Source organism: Salvelinus namaycush, chromosome 22 (genome assembly GCF_016432855.1).
Source record: "Salvelinus namaycush isolate Seneca chromosome 22, SaNama_1.0, whole genome shotgun sequence".
Lineage (NCBI taxonomy): Eukaryota > Metazoa > Chordata > Actinopteri > Salmoniformes > Salmonidae > Salvelinus > Salvelinus namaycush.
The window spans coordinates 5,494,306-5,514,279 of NC_052328.1; the positions used below are offsets into that span (position 1 = coordinate 5,494,306).

General features: G+C 42.2%; 1 protein-coding gene across 2 annotated transcripts in view; it reads right to left on the reverse strand.

The window, feature by feature from the left end:
- LOC120017476 (serum response factor-like) overlaps window positions 1-19,974 on the reverse strand; it is a 62,716-nt gene that overhangs the window by 20,070 nt on the left and 22,672 nt on the right. The window lies entirely within an intron of this gene.

A 19,974-nucleotide genomic window follows, 5' to 3' on the forward strand; every position in this document is an offset into this window, starting at 1 on the left:
GTGACAGACGTGACAGAGTCTGGAGACGCCGTGGAGAACGTTCTGCTGCCTGCAACATCCTCCAGCATGACCGGTTTGGCGGTGGGTCAGTCATGGTGTGGGGTGGCATTTCTTTGTGGGGCCGCACAGCCCTCCATGTGCTCGCCAGAGGTAGCCTGACTGCCATTAGGTACCGAGATGAGATCCTCAGACCCCTTGTGAGACCATATGCTGACACATGCACAGTTGTGGCCTGCTGGAGGTCATTTTGCAGGGCTCTGGCAGTGCACCTCCTTGCACAAAGGCAGAGGTAGCGGTCCTGCTGCTGGGTTGTTGCCCTCCTACGGCCTCCTCCACGTCTCCTGATGTACTGGCCTGTCCCCTGGTAGCGCCTCCATGCTCTGGACACTACGCTGACAGACACAGCAAACCTTTTTGCCACAGCTCGCATTGATGTGCCATCCTGGATGAACTGCACTACCTGAGCCACTTGTGTGGGTTGTAGACTCCGTCTCATGCTACCACTAGAGTGAGAGCACCGCCAGCATTCAAAAGTGACCAAAACATCAGCCAGGAAGCATAGGAACTGAGAAGTGGTCTGTGGTCACCACCTGCAGAATCACTCCTTTTTTGGGGGTGTCTTGCTAATTGCCTATAATTTCCACCTTTTGTCTATTCCATTTGCACAACAGCATGTGAAATGTATTGTCAATCAGTGTTGCTTCCTAAGTGGACAGTTTGATTTCATAGAAGTGTGATTGACTTGGAGTTACATTGTGTTGTTTAAGTGTTCCCTTTATTTTTTTGAGCAGTGTATTTGATATGACATACATTATTTTTTGTTAACAAGTAAATAGTAGCCTACAGCAAAGTGTGTTTAAATCATTTCTAACATGTTAACAATTTCTGCTAGTTAGTTTTTGCTACCATGTGGGTTTTAGCTTGCTTGAGCCTCCTAACTGAGTGTTAATTCACCTGTTTCCATACATGTTTCATTTTAAAACATTTATCTTACAAAGGAGTTGTTTAATCTAACTGCTTAACTATTTATCTGTACATGGAATTTGATGTGTTTTTTTTCTTCTAATCTTTACAGGAAAATGCCGCGGGCACTATCTGATGTGTGGAGACATTTCACTGCAGCTAATGTAGAAGGAAAAGCTGTGCACATTTGCAAATACTGTGCCAAATCATATGAAGAATGCAACAAAGATGCAGAATCATCTAGCCAAGTGCATAGAGTTCCCTCAGCGCTCACAACAAGCAACCTCTGACAAAAGTCCCTCTACTTCTATTCGAGGTGAAAATTATGAATCAGACACCTTATCGATAGCAACAGCTCATGGTCCTCCTGGAATCAGATGTTTTTTTGACTCAATGGAGGAACGTAGCCAGAGAATTGCTGATGAATGTCTTGCTCGAGCAGTGTATGCAACTGGTTCACCTCTGATGCTCACAGGCAATGTGTATTGGAAGAGATTTCTGAATGTTCTTTGCCCAGCATACACCCCTCCAACCAGACATGCTTTATCTACTAATTTGCTGGATGCAGAGTTCAACAGAGTTCAAGTGAAGGTCCAGCAAATCATTGAGAAAGCAGACTGTATTGCAATTATCTCTGATGGGTGGTCGAATGTTCGTGGGCAAGGAACAGTTCAACTACATCTCCACCCCTCAACCAGTATTCTACAGGAGCACAGACACAAGGGACAACAGACACACCGGTCTCTACATTGCAAACGAGCTGAATGCAGTCATCAATGACCTTGGGCCACAGAAGGTATTTGCACTTGTGACAGACAATGCTTCGAACATGAAGGCTGCTTGGTCTAAAGTGGAGGAGTCCTACCCTCACATCACACCCATTGGTTGTGCTGCTCATGCATTGAATCTGCTCTTCAAGGACACCATGGACTGAAAACAATGGATACACTCTACAAGAGAGCCAAGGAAGTGGTTTGGTATGTGAAGGGTCATCAAGTTATAGCAGCAATCTACCTCAACAAGCAAAGTGAGAAGAATACGAGCACCACATTGAAGCTGCCCAGCAACACCCATTGGGGTGGTGTTGTCATCATGTTTGACAGTCTCCTGGAGGGGAAGGAGTCTCTCAAAGATATGGTCATATCACAGTCTGCCGATATGGACAGCCCCATCAAGAGGATCCTCCTGGATGATGTATTTTGGGAGAGAGTGGTAAGCAGCCTGAAACCTATAGCAGTAGCCATTGCACAGATTGAGGGAGACAATGCCATCCTGTCTGATGTTCAGACTCTGCTTGCAGATGTAAGAGAATAAATCTGTACTGCGCTGCCCACTTCACTGTTGCTCCAAGCAGAGGAAACTGCAGTTCTGAAATACATCAAAAAGCGTGAAGACTTGTGCCTGAAGCCCATACGGACCGCAGCGTACTTGTTGGACCCCAAGTATGCTGGCAAGAGCATCCTGTCTGGTGCAGAGATCAACAAGGCCTATGGTGTCATCACTACTGTGTCTCGCCACCTTGGCCTGAATGAGGGCAAGGTTCTTGGCAGTCTGGCGAAGTACTCTTCCAAGCAAGGACTTTGGGATGGAGATGCAATATGGCAGTCGTGCCAACATATCTCATCAGCCACCTGATGGAAGGGACTTTGTGGATCTGAGGCTCTTTCCCCTGTTGCCTCCATCTTCCTCCAAATCGCACAAACATCAGCCGCTTCAGAGCGCAACTGGTCCTTGTTTGGGAACACACACACACACACACCAAAGCACGCAACAGGCTGACCAATGCAAGGGTTGAAAAAATGGTGGCCATCCGGGCAAATTTGAGGCGAGCCATCCTCAACAAGGTTGGAAAGTGACAGTGAAGATGAGGCCTCAGAGTCTGATGTTCAAGAGGTGGACATTGAGGAGGTCCAGGGAGAAGACATGGAAGCCTGAGAGGAAGACAACCAAAGCCTCAGTTTCTAGACTATCATTTTACAGATGTATGTTGAAAACGTTTTGGGGAAATGCGATGGATCATTGGGGATCATTCAATATTCCCTTTTGTTGTTCAGTGAAAAAAATCCCATGTGAAGAGTCAACTCATTTAATTAATGTTCAATTCGTAACTACATTTTTTTATTTTTTTTACTTCTATTGGAAGGATTTAATCATTTGCAATTATGTCCACTTATGATAAGGTCAAATGTTTATGTCTGTCTCCATATGGTAAATATACTCAATGCAAAAAAATGACATTTAAATGGCTTTAATATTCATTTGCATAAATTTCAGTTAATTCCCATATATTCCCGTTAATTCCTATGGAAAGTTTCAACCTCTGAATATTCCCCAAAATGTGCAACCCTAGACATAGCTTATTTCAAGCTGGGTTTGCTCCTACGGTGCCTTCAGAAAGTAGGCACCGTAGGAGCGCACTGGAGCAGGTTTTCATCAAGGATCTCTGTACTTTTCTCCGTTCATCTTTCCCTCGATTTTCTAAAAATCTGTTTTCACTTTGTCATTATGGGATATTGTGTGTAGATTGATGAGGAAAACATGTAATTTAATCCATTTTAGAAAAAGGCTGTAAAGTAACAAAATGTTGAAAGTCAAGTGGTCTGAACACTTTCTTCTTGAAAATATGTAGAGTAGTACTCAGTAATGCGTTGCATTGGATTTGCCCCAAACATAACACTTTGTATTCAGGACAAAAACTGAATTGCTTTGCCACATTTTTTGTAATATTACTTTAGTGCCTTGTAGCAAACAGGATTGTTTTTGGAATATTTTTATTCTGTACAGGCTCCCTTCAATTAGGTTAGTATTGTGGAGTAACTGCAATGTTGTTGATCCATTCTCAGTTTTCTCCTATCACTGCCATTAAACTCTGTAACTGTTTTAAAGTTGGCCTCATGGTGAAATCCCTATGTGGTTGCCTTCCTCTCCGGCAACTGAGTTAGGAAGGACGCCTGTCACTTTGTAGTGACTGGGTGTATTGATACACCATCCAAAGTGTAATTAATAACTTTACCATGCTCAAAGAGATATTCAATGTATTCTTTCTTTGTTTTTACCCATCTACAAATAGATGTCCTTCTTTGTGAGTCATTGGAAAACCTCCCAGGTCTTTGTGGTTAAATCTGTGTTTGAAATTCACTGCGACTGAGATCATGTGTGTGGTACGGATATGAGGTAGTCATTCAAAAATCATGTTAAACACTATTTCATTAAACACTATTTATGTGACTTGTTACGCAAATCTTTATTCCTGTACTTATTTAGGCTTGCCATAATAAACGGGTTGAAGACTCAAGACATTTCAGCTTTTCATTTTTATTCATTTGTAAAAAATAAAAAATAAATGTTTAAATCCACTTTGACATTATGGGGTGGTGTGTTCAGGGTTGGGTAAGTTACTTTCTAAATGTAATCTGTTACAGTTACCTGTCTAAAAATGTAATCAGTAACGTAACTTTTGGATTCCGCAAACTCAGTAACGTAATCTTGATTACATTCAGTTACTTTTAGATTACTTTCCCCTTAAGTGGCATTAGAAGAAGACAAAAATGTATGTTACCAATTGAACAACATCTATTGCAGGATAAATCAATGTTAAAGTTTACATAGCTAGGCATATATGGATGTTACATATTACTTTATGGGTTGATTATGTAGGCTTCTTCTAACCCATCGCTTTCTACTACATATAATACGATAAAATTATATCTTTACATTAAAAATCAGAATTTCAGTCACTCCAATAAATGTTATACACCTTGATCTTCAAGAACAGGACTTGGAAATATGGAAGTATAGATTAGCCAAATTGTTTTACCTGAGCATGACCCCAAAACATAGGACTTATTAGCCAGCCCTATTCTGTTGTTTATGATTTTGTTGTTATGGAGGACTGATTGGGCTCATTGATTCGAGTTGAAAAATAAATGCTGCGCTCATGGAATGGCATGCTTTGAGCACTACTGAAAAGTGTTATTTACATGTGAAAAATGAATGACAAATTCGGCATTTGCTACAGGCCTATTGTTTACCTTTTTGTTGGCGACACTTTAATATATTGATAATATGCAGTTGTTTAAAGGGCCAATCCACAGATGAAACAATAACGAAATGGTCGACCCGCCTCTGTTTTGGTAAAAAGCTGAGGGATGGGCCTGGAGAAAACTTTACCACTAAGATTAATAGACAGAGCTATGGATGCAAGGACTGACCATCCATGATATCAAAAATTATTGTTTTAACCATGTTATGAGGCTATAGGGTGTTTGTTTACATTTACAACGTTTACAAACATTGGAGTAAAACAAGTTTATATGTTGGGTTCTCATGGAGTGTGACAGTTGAACTAAGCTCATGAGGCATTTAGAAGTTATATTCTTCAAGAATCAATGGATATATACAGTACCAGTCAAAAGTTTGGACACACCTACTCATTCAAGGTTTAAGCATGTGTCCATTAGACCCGTGGATTATTGTTTTTATCACCATGAATTAGATTGAACAATAAAAGCCCCACTTTTATTCCATAGGCTGGGATCGGCACTTTACAGCTGTTGCAAGAGCACATTTTCACTGGCTGTCCACTGGTTTCAAAAACAAACTAGGCAACTTAAACTTCTGGAATTCAAGCATTACTGGGTTCAAATACACCTCTAGATTTGTGAACAACCATCCACGACAACCACAATCCGTAAGGCACAAATAGCTAAATGAGAGAGCAGCAGTGTGATTCACATCAATGCGCTATGTAGATATCAATAATAAGATAACTGTATTGCCGTAAACTACACCAGTGGACTGTTAGCTAAAGAGACTGGTACTCAGACTACCAGAACACAGGGAAGACAGAGCAGACTGCATGCTGAACGCAGAAGAAATACGAGTCGCAACTCAATCTATTAATTACAGAGTAGGCCTAATAGTGAGTGAGTAGTGAACAGTGCAGAAGCAGCCAAAGGCAAACCTGAGTAAGACCCCTGTTGGTTTTTATATGTGACTGAGTGGATTAGAGGTACTAGATGCCCCATGGACTACAGAGGCTTTACTGATAAGGCCCTTCACTCTCCCACACACATCTGCATGTGGGCGAGGCACACATGCGGACACGCAAGCACACACACACACACACAAATAAATATACACACATTCAAAACATAAAAACACACAGTACCAAGTTGCAGACAGGAAAATAAAGGGGGTTATTTTGGGGCTATCACCAACACCAGTTGCAGAGGTTCAATAAATGACATACAGTGCATTTGTAAAGTATTCAGACCCCTTCCCTTTCCCGTATTTTGTTACGTTACAGCCTTATCCTCAAATGGATTACATTTCTTTTTTTCCACTCAATCTACACACAATACCCCATAATGACAAAGCAAAAACAGAATTTAGTAATCTTTGCAAATGTCTATAAAAAAAATATTAAATACAGAAATACCATATTTACATAAATATTCAGAACACAGTGACCTCCATCATTCTTAAATGGAAGAAGTTTGGAACCACCAAGACTCTTCCTAGAGCTGGCCTGGCCAAACTGAACAACCAGGAATGAACTTGCGTCACGTCTAGAGGAAACCTGGCACCATCCCTGCGGTGAAGCATGGTGGTGGCGCTCAGAGCGCTCAGGACCTCAGACTGGGGCGAAGGTTCACCTTCCAAAAGGACAATGACCCTAAGCACACAGCCAAGACAACGCAGGAGTGGCTTCGGGACAAGTCTCTGCACGTGCTTGAGTGGCCCAGCTAAAGCCCGGACTTAAACCTGATCGAACATCTCTGGAGAAACCTGAAAATAGCTGTGCAGCAACGCTCCCCATCCAACCTGACAGAACTTGAGAGGATCTGCAGAGAAGAATGGGAGATATTCCATAACTATTTATTTTACTAGGCAAGTCAATTAAGAACAAATTCTTATTTTCAATGACGGCCTAGGAACAGTGGGTTAACTGCCTTGTTCAGGGGCAGAACGACAGATTTTTACCTTGTCAGCTCGGGGATTCGATCTTGCAACCTTTCGGTTACTAGTCCAACGCTCTAACCACTAGGCTACCTGTTGCCCCTGGTGGGCGGGAGGTGTGCGAAGCTTGTAGCGTCATACCCAAGAAGGCTCGAGGCTGTAATCACTGCCAAAGATGCTTCAACAAAGTACTGTATTTTTTTAATACATTTGGAAAATGTCTAAACCCCTGTTTTTGCTTCGTCATTATGGGGTATTGTGTGTAGATTGATGAGGGGGGGAAACGATTTAATCAATTTTATTATAAGGTTGCAACGTAACAAAATGTGGAAAAGGTCAAGGGGTCTGAATACTTTCCGAATGCACTGTAGGAGTAGTGGCCACCAGCAGACATGTATAATTTGTAAACAAGTTCCTTAGAGACAAGACAAATTAGTATTCCTGGTTGCCAACAGAAGGGAGCTACATAAACTCAATTAAATGCAAAGCAGAGCAGTGTCCGAATCACAAGTCTAATCCACAGAGAAAGATAGAGAGAGCTCTACTAGTCCAAGGTTCTTTCCCTCTCTAGTTAAACAGCATAGGGGGAGGGGGTGTGTGGGAGGTGTGTTGCGCATCTTCTCTACTAGAGCTAATCAAAAGCTTTGAATAACTAATATACTGCTTTAGCCTGGGATTAAAAAGAGAAAGTGGCAGGGTTATGAGCAGTTGTTAGCCGGCCAGACTAGGGAGTGAGAGTGAGGAATGTCTGAGTTATTCTGGAGGGAGGGCCATGTGGGCCGTGTTTGGGGCAGGGGACAGGAAGAGGACGAGCGTGGGTGTATAAACAGTTGAGGGGGGCAGTAGACAGCTGGTGGGAAGGCAGGAAACCTGAGCGACCCTAGAGGAGAGTTAACCCTTTCCACACCAGCTGGGACAACAGGACAGGAGGCCACAGGCCACAGCCTGAACAGACGTTATGTCACAGCCCTTTGGTCTGACAGTGGCGGTAAGAAAAGAAGACTGCATTCTTCTGAAACCCAAACACATTGTGCTTCAGCAGCAGCAGTAGTTAAGCCTTGTTCGAACCAGAATGGCCCATCTTGCAGGAGTCCACCTCCTTTTTCTGAAGCATGGGGCAGCTGATTGAAAAACTATTTTGGGTATTTCAATTACTTTCATATACATTTCGAAGTAAGTATTTGGACAAGTTTTTTGAAAATACAAGTAGATGCATATTGAAATGTATTTGGAAAGTATTGGCATGCATTTGAAAATACTCAAATACACAGACGTGTATTTTCAAATACACAGACGTGTATTTTCAAATACAAATATTTAAAAACTCCATACATTTGAACCCAGGTTTGTTTGGTCCTAGGGGTAATTTACATGTATTTGTAAACAGTACTTATAGTAAATTATTTGAAAATACTTCAAATAGAAGTAGTTAATTTGCCACAATATTTTAAAAAATCTAAAAGAAAAAAGTATTTAAAATGTCTGCTTCAGTAGACGGCACATGATTTACTATAGGACAGCCCACCATGTTGTAAGGCACGGTAAGCCATGTAAGACACTTATCAATGTGATGCAATCACCTTTTCCACTGTACTTTGCTTGAGATCTTACAGAAAATGGGGCACTGGACCGAATAGAAGTCAGTCCGATATTGCCGTCAGTTACCTGGCAGTAATACTCTGTCAGTCCAGCCACGCTATCTCTATGGCCCACTTATCATTGTTCCTCAAACCTGTTTGTTTGACTGTCTCCCTCTGCCTCTCTTGCTCTGAATTCCTAACCACAAGTTGATTGAACTGTAATACCTGCATTGACTTTTGGTTCAGACCAACTGGGGGAAAAAATACATTATACCAAGTTTCTCAACTAAATATCAATCAAAATCTGACATTGATTTTACGTTATGATTAGTCTCTCCCCAAAGCAGTATGCTCTGAGGCTGCAAGCCAGGCTAGCATTGTATAAAATGTAGGTAACCACAGTGCTTTCAAGTTGCTCCTTCAGTCTGGCGATACAGAAGAAAACATCTGTCCTTAACATACAGTCATGTTAAAAAGTACATACACTCCCTGGGAAAAAATGTTGGTACATATTTGGACAGGTGGATATGTAATCTTCACTTCAACACTATTGACAGATAAAGGTAACCTAATTTAACAAAATGACACTAAAAGGTTATACTTTACAATCATTTATTCATAAAAAAATCTACAGAAATGCAATTTCATAGTGCGGGAAAAAAAACATTTGGCTGAAATAACTATGTAGCCGTTTCTTGTAACTGTCTATCAGTCTCATATCAACTCAGAGGAATTTTCCCCCCATTATTTACAGTACTGCTTCAACTGTGTCATGTTTGAGGGCCTTCTCGCATGCACGGCCCGCTTCAAGACCCCCCACAGCATATCGTTAAGTTCAGCTTGATCTTTTTGACAGATGGCCTCACCTTTTCCTCAAGAATTCTCTGGTACTATATTGAATTCATGGTTGACTCAATGATGGCAAGTTGGCCCTGAGGCAACAAAGCAGCCCCAAACCATAATGCCACCGCCTCCATGCTTCACGGTTGGTATGAGGTTCTTCTGTTCAAAGGCAGTGTTTTGTTTTCGACAAACATGGCATCTGGCATTGCGGCTAAACAACTCCACCTTTGACTCATCTGTACAGTAGTTTCGGTCTTTACCCAGGTGTTGTCTGGCAAATATCAGTCGTGTCTTGATATTATTTTTTGAGAGCAGAAGCTTCTTCCTTCCTGACCTCTCATGTAGGCTAAGTTTGTGCAGTCTCCTCCTTGACTCATGCACCTCAAAATTGATTGTGGCAAGAGAGGCATGTAGATCCCTTGATGTTACCCTGGAGTTCTTGAAGACTTCGCTGACATCTTTTGGTCAGCTCTAGGGCTGAATTTGGTGGGACGACCTGTCCTAAGTAGATTGCCAGTGGTCTGTAATTTTCTCAATTTGAAGATGAGCTGTTGGACAGTGGAATGAAGTACTTTGAATGGCTTCCTAGACTCATGGTCATCAATCATCTTTCTTCTGAGGGCCTCAGATAGGTCTTTTGATCTTGGCATGATGTGTTACCACACACCCATATGGTTAAGACCAAAACCAGACCAAGTTTCTAATCTTTATGGAAGGCTGGACCCTCCCCAAGTTACTCTCTAATCATTTGCACCTGCTTTGGTACACCTGATTCTAATTTTAGCCATTTTATGATATGGTAAAGGTAGGGGGTCTACCAACTTTTTCCACATAAGGAAATTGCATTTTTGTTTATTTTAATTGCGTAACATATTTAAAGTTACATTTGTTTGTGTGATTTGTTAAATTAGGTTACCTTTATCAATGAATGTGGTTGAAATTTAGCTCAAATATCCATTTGTCCAAATATGTAAAAAATATATAATAATAATAATTTTAAAAAATGGTTTAAATCCATCTTCATGGGAGGTTAAATAAATCACAAATGAAGGTGACAACTGGCAGCCCACCACTAGTTCAGACCCTGCTCTGCTTTGAGTGCCCATTGTAGCTAGCAAACCACACTGGTCGCCGTCTGTCCCCCTCATAATCTCCCATTTGCTGTCTCCAAATCTTGCGCTCTGGCACCCTGCCAGCCACATGGAATTCATGGCTCGATTTGGGACTGCTAAAAAAGGCAAGGCAGCCCAAGTGGAGGAGGTGCAGCCAATGGCAGCTGACCTGTCCACTTGCTCGCTGTAAAATAAAGGGGATGACATAACGTAGCAGCCCTACCCTCCCCCTCTGGCAGAGCGACACATTGCTCTCACCCCACACTCCCACATCCACTAAAATGTGTCACACTCTCTCTCCCTCCCTCTGTTTCTGTCTCCCCCTCTCCATTTCACCAGACACCCTATTTAGGAGTAACCTTGTGATAAGACTGCATATCTGAGTAAATTAACTTTCCATTATCTCAATGACACTCACTTGTCACAGGGTAATTCAGCCCTCTGACCTGCTGCAGCCCTCCAAAGCTCACATTGTGTCCAGAGAGACAATACAGTGGGAGGAGAGCAGAGAAAGAAAAAAACTACATTGGCCTACAGCGCAATTCCACAGTTACAGAGTGATACTGAGTCAATTTTTCACTTGAAAATTTATGTCAAACAAAAAACAATAATGGCAAAGTTAAACAAATCGAGGACTACTTTTGACAATTTCTGCAGAAAATTTGACAGAAACACATTTAGTTGAAGAACAGTGCAGATGCAAAGTTTGGTAACAGAAGGACGGTTTGTGCTGCTGGTGCAGTCATTCTGTTAGCAAACTTTGCATCTGCACTGTTCTTCAACTAAATGTGTTTTTGTCAAATTTATTGTGTAAATTGTTCAAAGTAATTGTGCATAGGGTTGTATGGTTTGTTTAACTGTGCAATCATTGGATTTAGATTGACATACATTTTAAAAGAGAAAAATCGGAGTCTCAGTGTCACTATTATCCATGGAATTGCCCAACAGCAGTTTACAGTTTACTGGAATAATACAACAGCGATGATGGATTACTATGAAGAATGAGGACTAAAAATGGAACATTAAGGTTTGAATGATTGGAATAATGAGACCATTATAAATCAAATCGTATTTGTCACATGCGCGGAATACAACAGGGAAATGCTTACGTACAAGCCCCTAACCAACAATGGATAAAAATAAAAAAAAGAATAAGAAAAGAATAAGAAATTAAAGTAGCATAATTAAAGATCAGCAGTAAAATAACAGTAGCGAGACTATATACAGGGGGTACCGATACAGAGTCAATGTGCGGGGGCATCGGTTAGTCAAGGTAATAGAGGTAATATGTACATTTAGGTAGAGTTATTAAAGTGACTATGCATAGATGATAACAGAGTTGCAGCAGTGTAAAGGGGGGGGGACAATGCAAATAGTTTGGATAGCCATTTGATAAGATGTTCAGTAGTCTTATGGCTTGGGGGTAGAAGCTGTTTAGAAAGCCTCTTGGACCTAGACTTGGCGCTCTGGTACCGTTTGCCATGCGGTAGCAGAGAGAACAGTCTATGACTAGGATGGCTGGAGTCTTTGACAACTTTTAGGGCCTTCCTCTGACACCGCCTGGTATAGAGGTCCTGGATGGCAGGAAGCTTGGCCCCAGTGATGTACTGGGCCATACGCACTACCCTTTGTAGTGTCTTGTGGTCGGAGGCCGAGCAGTTGCCATACCAGGCAGTGATGCAACCAGTCAGGATGCTCTCGATGGTGCAGCTGTAGAACCTTTTGAGGATCTGAGGACCAAAGCCGAATCTTTTCAGTCTCCTGAGGGGGAATAGGTTTTGTCGTGCCCTCTTCACGACTGTCTCGGTGTGCTTGGACCATGTTCGTTTGTTGGTGATGTAGACACCAATGAACTTGAAGCTCTCAACCTGCTCCACTACAGCCCCGTGATGAGAATGGGGGTGTGCTCGGTCCTCCTTTTCCTGTAGTCCACAATCATCTCCTTTGTCTTGATCACATTGAGAGAGAGGCTGTTGTCCTGGCACCACACGGACAGGTCTCTGACCTCCTCCCCTATAGGCTGTCTCGTCGTTGTCGGTGATCAGGCCTACTACTGTTGTGTCATCGGCAAACTTGATGGTGTTGGAGTTGAGCCTGGCCGTGCAGTCATGAGTGAACAGGGAGTACAGGAGGGGACTGAGCACGCACCCCTGAGGGGCCCCCGTGTTGAGGATCAGCGTGGCGGATGTGTCGTTACCTACCCTTACCACCTGGGGGTGGCTCGTCAGGAAATCCAGGATCCAGTTGCAGAGGGAGGTGTTTAGTCCCAGGGTCCTTAGCTTAGTGATGAGCTTTAAGGGCACTATGGTGTTGAACGCTGAGCTGTAGTCAATGAACAGCATTCTCACATAGTTGTTCAGGTGGGAAAGGGCAGTGTGGAGTGCGATTGAGATCGCAACATCTGTGGATCTGTTATGGCGGTATGCAAATTGTTGTGGGTCTAGGGTTTCTGGGATAATGGTGTTGATGTGAGCCATGACCAGCCTTTCAAAGCATTTCATGGCTACAGACGTGAGTGCTACGGTTGGGTAGTCATTTAGGCAGCTTACCTTAGTGTTCTTGGGCACAGAGACTATGTTGTCTGCTTGAAACATATTGGTATTACAGACTCAGACAGGGAGAGGTTGAAAATGTCAGTGTTGACTTGTTTAAAAGGTCTTACTCAGATCGGAGAGCATGATCACACAGTCATCCGGAATAGCTGATGCTCTCATGCATGTTTCAGTGTTACTTGCATAGAAGTAATTTAGCTCGTCTGGTCGGCTCGTGTCACTGGGCAGCTCTCGGCTGGGCTTCCCTTTGTAGTCTGTAATAGCCGGTGTAGTACGATTCGATCTTAGTCCTGTATTGACACTTTGCCTGTTTGATGGTTCGTCGTAGGGCATAGCGGGATTTCTTATAAGTGTCCAGGTTAGCGTCCCGCTCCTTGAAAGCGCAGCTCTACCGTTTAGCTCAGTGCGGATGTTGCCTGTAATCCATGGCTTCTGGTTGGGGTATGTACGTACAGTCACTGTGGGGACGATGTCATCGATGCACTTATTGATGAAGTCAGACTGATAAGTTAAACACAAAAAAACTAGCAAAATAACACAGTTGGTTAGGAGCACGTAAAACGTCAGCCATCTTGTCCGGCACCATTCAATTCAATAAACTCAGTGGTGTAAAGTACTTAAAAGTATTTTTACTTAAGTACGGCTTAAGTTGTTTTTTGGGGTATCTGTATTTTTGAAAACTTTTACTCCACTACATTCTTAAAGAAAATAATGTAGTTTTTACTCCTTATATTTTCCCTGACACCCAAAAGTACTCGTTACATTTTGAATGCTTAGCAGGACAGGAAAATTGTCAAATTCACACACTTATCAAGAGAGCATCCCTGGTCATCCCTACTGCCTCTGATCTGGCAGACTCACTAAACACAAATGATTAATTTGTAAATTATGTCTGAGTGTTGAACTGTGACCCTGGCTATCCGGAAATTAACAAAAAAACAAGAATATCGTGTCGTCTGGTTTTACTCAAGTAGTATATTACTGGGTGACTTTCACTTTCACTTTTTTTTTTTTTTTGAGAGTAATTTTCTTTTAAGGTGTCTTTACTTTTACTCAAGTATAAAAATTGGGTACTTTTCCCACCACTGAATAAACTTCCGTCCTCCTTGAGGGGGAATTATTTCTGGGGAAGTTTGAGAAAAATGTATAGCTGAACTAATTGATCTATCTATAAAAACAAACATGTTAAATCCTAATTGGCATTCTCTGGCCTTCTAGTGAGAAGAATGCAACAGTGGTGGTAAGGAAAATTGATCTGCATTAACGAGATGGAAAGAAATAAAACCAGCATAATAACAGCTACAACAGTACTAGCAACCAGGCAGAGAAAGAGTGTAACTAGGTGTAACTAGGATGCTACCCTTACACACAGATCTAGGGTCAGCTTACCCTTCCCAAATCTTAAGATTACAGTGGATTCAGAAAGAATTCATACCTCTTGACTTATTCCTCATTTTGTTGTGTTACGGCCTGAATAGAAAATGGATTAAACAGATCTTTCTCTCACCCATCGACAGTGCATTCGGAAAGTACTCAGACCCCTTGAATTTTTCCACATTTTGTTACAGCCTTATTCTGAAATGGATTAAATAGGTTTTTGTCACTCATCAATCTACACACAATACCCCATAATGACAAAGCAAAAATAGGTTTTTAGAAATTTTAGCACATTTATGAGAATTAAAATGAAAAAATATCACATTTACATAAATATTCAGACCCTTTACTCAATACTTTCTTGAAGCACCTTTGGCAGCGATTACAGCCTCAACTCTCCTTGGGTATGAAGCTACAAGCTTGGCTCACCTGTATTTGGGGAGTTTCTCCCATTCACCTGCCAGGTTGGATGAGGAGTGTCGCTGCTCAGCTATTTTCAGGTCTCTCCAGAGATGTTCGATCGGGTTCAAGTCTGGGCTCCGGCTGGGCCTCTCAAGGACATACAGAAACTTGTCCCGAAGCCACTCCTGCGTTGTCTTGGCTGTGTGCCGAGTGTCGTTGTCCGGTTGGAAGGTGAACCTTCGCCCCAGTCTGAAGTCTTGAGCGCTATGGAGCAAGTTTTCATCAAGGATCTTTCTGTACTTTGCTCCGTTCATCTTTCCCTCGATCCTGACTAGTCTCCCAGGGACAGGGAGATTGGTAAGGATAGAGGGAACAATTGAAAGGAGTCAAATACAGGCAAATCCTTAATGAGATCCTGGTTCAGAGTGCGATCCTGGTTCAGAGTGCAAACGACCTTAGACTGGGGTGAAGATTTACATTCCAACAGAACAGGACAATGACCCAAAGCATAGAGCCAAAGCAACACTGGAATGGTTTCACAATAAGAACGTGAAAGTCCTTTACGTGGCCCAATCAAAGATTGCTGTTCACCGCCACTCCCCATCTAACTTAACATATCTTGAGAACATCTGCAAAGTAGAATGGTAGAAACTCCTCAAATCCAGATGTGCAAAACTGCTAGACATACCCAAGATGACAAAGCTGTAATCGCCACCAAAGGTGCTTCTACAAAGTATTGTAAATTAGATATTTCTTTATTTCATTTTCAACAAATGTGCAAACATTTCTAAAAAACATGTTTCACTGTCATTGTGGTGTATTGTGTGTAGATGGGAGAGAAAAATAATCTTTAATCCATTTTGAATTCAGGCTGTAACAACAAAATGTGGAATAAGTCAAGGGGTATGAATACTTTCTGAAGGCACTGTAACTGTTATGGAGAAAAACACAACACTTGCCTTAGATCAGCGTCTTGTTTTCTCAGTGTCTTGGGTAACTTACTTCATCCCACTAACAGACAGGAACAGAGAAATACAAAAAAAGCTAAAAGATCCAGATGTGACAGAGATGCAGAGAAGACCTATTGAAAGTGAGGGGTCAGAAAAAATCCTGATGTACAGTAGTACACACATCATTAGGCTACAGGTTTCCAAATGTCACATGATGCTCGACTGCATCTTGTCACATGGCTGCTGCTGACCAAACTCTTCTGCTTCACCTAGCCTTGCACATGACCCTCCCCTCATCTCCCCCCTCTCCCTACACCAACCAGACCAAAAGGTGAATTGTTTAGACTAGCTTCTACAGTATGTATGACATACTGTTCAAGACAAATGGTATCCAGAGACTTCAGGGAAGCGTAAAGCAGCAATTTTGAAAACGAAAAGTTCATCATGGCTACAGTAACCATCTACCGGGCTCTAACTATACGAGTGTTGATCCCCACATGTATTAAAGTTGCATGGACTTCACAATGGACAAACCATACTCAAGTCTCTCGCTCCCCCTCCCTCCCTCCAAGTACCAAGTTCCCAGAGTCATCACCAACCAACCTTAGTCTCAAGGAAAAATGGCATCCAAGGGGACAGATCATTGATAACAGCCAAATCTTTTCATTTCATCTACACCCCCCCCCCCACTCCACTCAAATGTACAACCCAACACATCACTAAATGAGAAAAAAACTATTGCAGGACTCCAAAGACAGCAGCAGCTTATAAGGAATGTGAGGGGCCTCAGCCAAGAGAGCAGGCAGGGAAACCATACCATATATGGACATGGAAGCAGAATAACACTTGTATCAATGAATGAAGCGGGCATTAGAGTGACTTAACAACCCAGAGGTCAATCCCCATTCTCAAAGTAGACGGCACGTATCTATAACTGGCCGGTGAAAACATGAAATGATCACATAGGGATGGATGTGTTCCTCTTCAAATAAGTGTACTTAAATCAAAGTCACCAGCGTGGAAATCCTGGCTGCTAGCATGTGACTGCATGAGCAACAGCAGCAAGGTGTTCCATGGGGTAATGAAGCACATCTAACTATACATAAGCTGTCCAAATGGCTTTACAACATTGCAATCTCTCTCCACGGCACATTACAAAGCCTACTACTTTTTTAAAGAATAGTATCATGAAAAAACATTCTTTCACTGATACAGTGGACATGACCTGTGTCTATTGGAGAAATCCCCCCCCTGAAATATTACAACCAACCACAACAGGCTTTATGCTTCTGCGTAATACAACCCAGACCTGCCTTGATCTACAGGTTTATAGGCAGGGGTTCGGAGACTTTTCTGCGCCGAGGTTCAGCGAGGTAGAGAGAAGATAACAGATAATCCATCCTGTTGAGTGCTTTCGTGTTCCACTACTTTGGTCCGTCTTTACACCTCTGCTTCCTGCCACAAGATAATTAACCGGGCTGTTTGAGCCAATTAAAGATGATTTCGTAGACAATCAAACCAAACCGCGAGCAACAAGCCAAAAGAGGTCGCCTCGAGTTCAATAGACACTCAGAGGTTTACGCATACCGGTAAACAGAGTTTCCATAACTTAATGTGTATCTGATGAACGAGTCTAGTTCTCCTCTGCTGTGGTTGGCTGGAATATTCTGGGGGGATTTGATGGAGCATCTAGTAGTAGCGCTCTGGTGCTTTATCTTTCTATTGACACGCCACGTCAAAATCTGTCAGTTTAAGCTGACATGTGTTGGTTGTTGTTGTAAACACTTGGGAACAGGCCAGCACTACAGTACAGGTCATCTGATGAGCAGAACATGCAGATGTGATTCTGTTTCTGTTCCAAAGCCAGTTTGTTCTGGCTTTGTTTTGCAACGGAAAACAAAAAAATGAGGATTTCTTATTGGTGTTCTGGTAATCCCTCTGTCTGTTTTCTTATGGTCTCTCTAGACACCCGGGTCGCCTCCCACAATTTCCTCACGTCCGGCGTCTGTACACAATAGAACGTCAGTTTGGCATAGAGGAACTACATTACCGCCTAAGTCACTACCTTATCCGCTTGAGTAAAATACTAAATAGTAGACAACAAGATGGAGATCACAGAGGTTATGTTTAATAGTACATTCTGCAAGTGGCCAGGTTGCATCAACTACCTTTACTAAAACCACTGCACAGGATTTGCTTGCAAACTTTGGCCTCGTGATTTGTTGGGAGAGCTGTCGGTCTGAAGAGGACCCACCTTTTCTTATCGAAGTTGTCAAAAGAGTCCGTCCTTGACACCAAACCCTAGTCACTAGGGGTGTAATGGTACACGCACAATGACTTCAGAGAGTATTCATACCCCTTGACTTATTCCACACTTTGTTGTGTTACAGCCGGAATTCAAAAGGGATTACTTTTTTTTTTTTGACAATTCCCACCGACCCCATAATGACAAAGTGAAAACATGTTTGTAGAAACTTGAGCACATTTATGGAAAATGAAATACAGAAATCTCAATTACAAAAGTATTCACACCCCTGAGTCAATACATGCTACAATCACCTTTGGCAGCGATTACAGCTGTGAGTCTTTCTGGGTAAGTCTTAGAGCTTTGCACACCTGGATTGTACAATATTTGCATATTATTATTTAAATTCTTCAAGCTCTGTCAAGTTGGTTGTTGATCATTGCTAGACATCCACTTTCAAGTCTTGCCATAGATTTTCAAGGTGACTTAAGTCAAAACTGTAAATAGGCCACTAAGGAACATTCAAATCTCATCTTGGTAAGCAACTCCAGTGTATATTTGGCCTTGTGTTTTGGGTTATTGTCCTGCTGAAAGGTGAATTTGTCTCCCAGTGTCTGTTGGAAAGCAGACTAAACTAGTGGTTAGAGCGCTGGGCCAGTAACCGAAAGGTTGCTGGATCGAATCCCCGAGCTGACAAGGTAAAAATCTGTTGTTCTGCCCCTGAGCAAGGCAGTTAACCCACTGTTCCCCAGGCGCCGAAGACATGGATGTCAAGAAACACCTCTCACCTCTCCCACACCTCTCTGATTCAGTTGAATGCATACAGTTGTACAACTGACTAGGTATAGTGGCTTGCGAAAGTATCCACCCCCCTTGGCATTTTTCCTATTTTGTTGTCTTATAACCTGGAATTAAAATAGATTTTTTTGAGGGGTTTGTATCATTTGATTTACACAACATACCTACCACTTTGAAGATACAAAATATATTTTATTGTGAAACAAGAAATAAGACAAAAAAACAGAAAACTTGAGCGTGCACAACTATTCACCCCTCCAAAGTCAATACTTTGTAGAGTCACCTTCTGCAGCAATTACAGCTGCAAGTCTCTTGGGGTATTTTACATTTACATTTGGACATTTTAGTCATTTAGCAGACGCTCTTATCCAGAGCGACTTACAGTAGAGTGCATACATTTTATTACATTTTACATACTGAGACAAGGACATCCCTACCGGCCAAACCCTCCGTAACCCGGACGACGCTATGCCAATTGTGCGTCGCCCCACGGACCTCCCGGTTGCGGCCGGCTGCGACAGAGCCTGGGCGCGAACCCAGAGACTCTGGTGGCGCAGCTAGCACTGCGATGCAGTGCCCTAGACCACTGCGCCACCCGGGAGGCTAAATTGGTCTACACGGACAAGTTCTGGCCTGGTTTAGATCTTATCTGTCGGAAAGATATCAGTTTGTCTCTGTGAATGGTTTGTACTCTGACAAATCAACTGTAAATTTCAGTGTTCTTCAAGGTTCCGTTTTAGGACCACTATTGTTTTCACTATATATTTTACCTCTTGGGGATGTCATTCGAAAACATAATGTTAACTTTCACTGCTATGCGGATGACACACAGCTGTACATTTCAATGAAACATGGTGAAGCTCCAAAAGTGCCCTCGCTAGAAGCCTGTGTTTCAGACATAAGGAAGTGGAAAGCTGAAAACATTCTACTTTTAAACTCGGACAAAACAGAGATGGTTGTTCTAGGTCCCAAGAAACAAAGAGATCTTCTGTTGAATCTGACAATTAATCTTGATGGTTGTACAGACGTCTCAAATAAAACTGAAGGACCTCGGTGTTACTCTGGACCCTGATCTCTCTTTTGACGAACATATCAAGACTGTTTCAAGGACAGCTTTTTTCCATCTACGTAACATTGCAAAAATCAGAAACTTTCTGTCCAAAAATGATGCAGAAAAATTCATCCATGCTT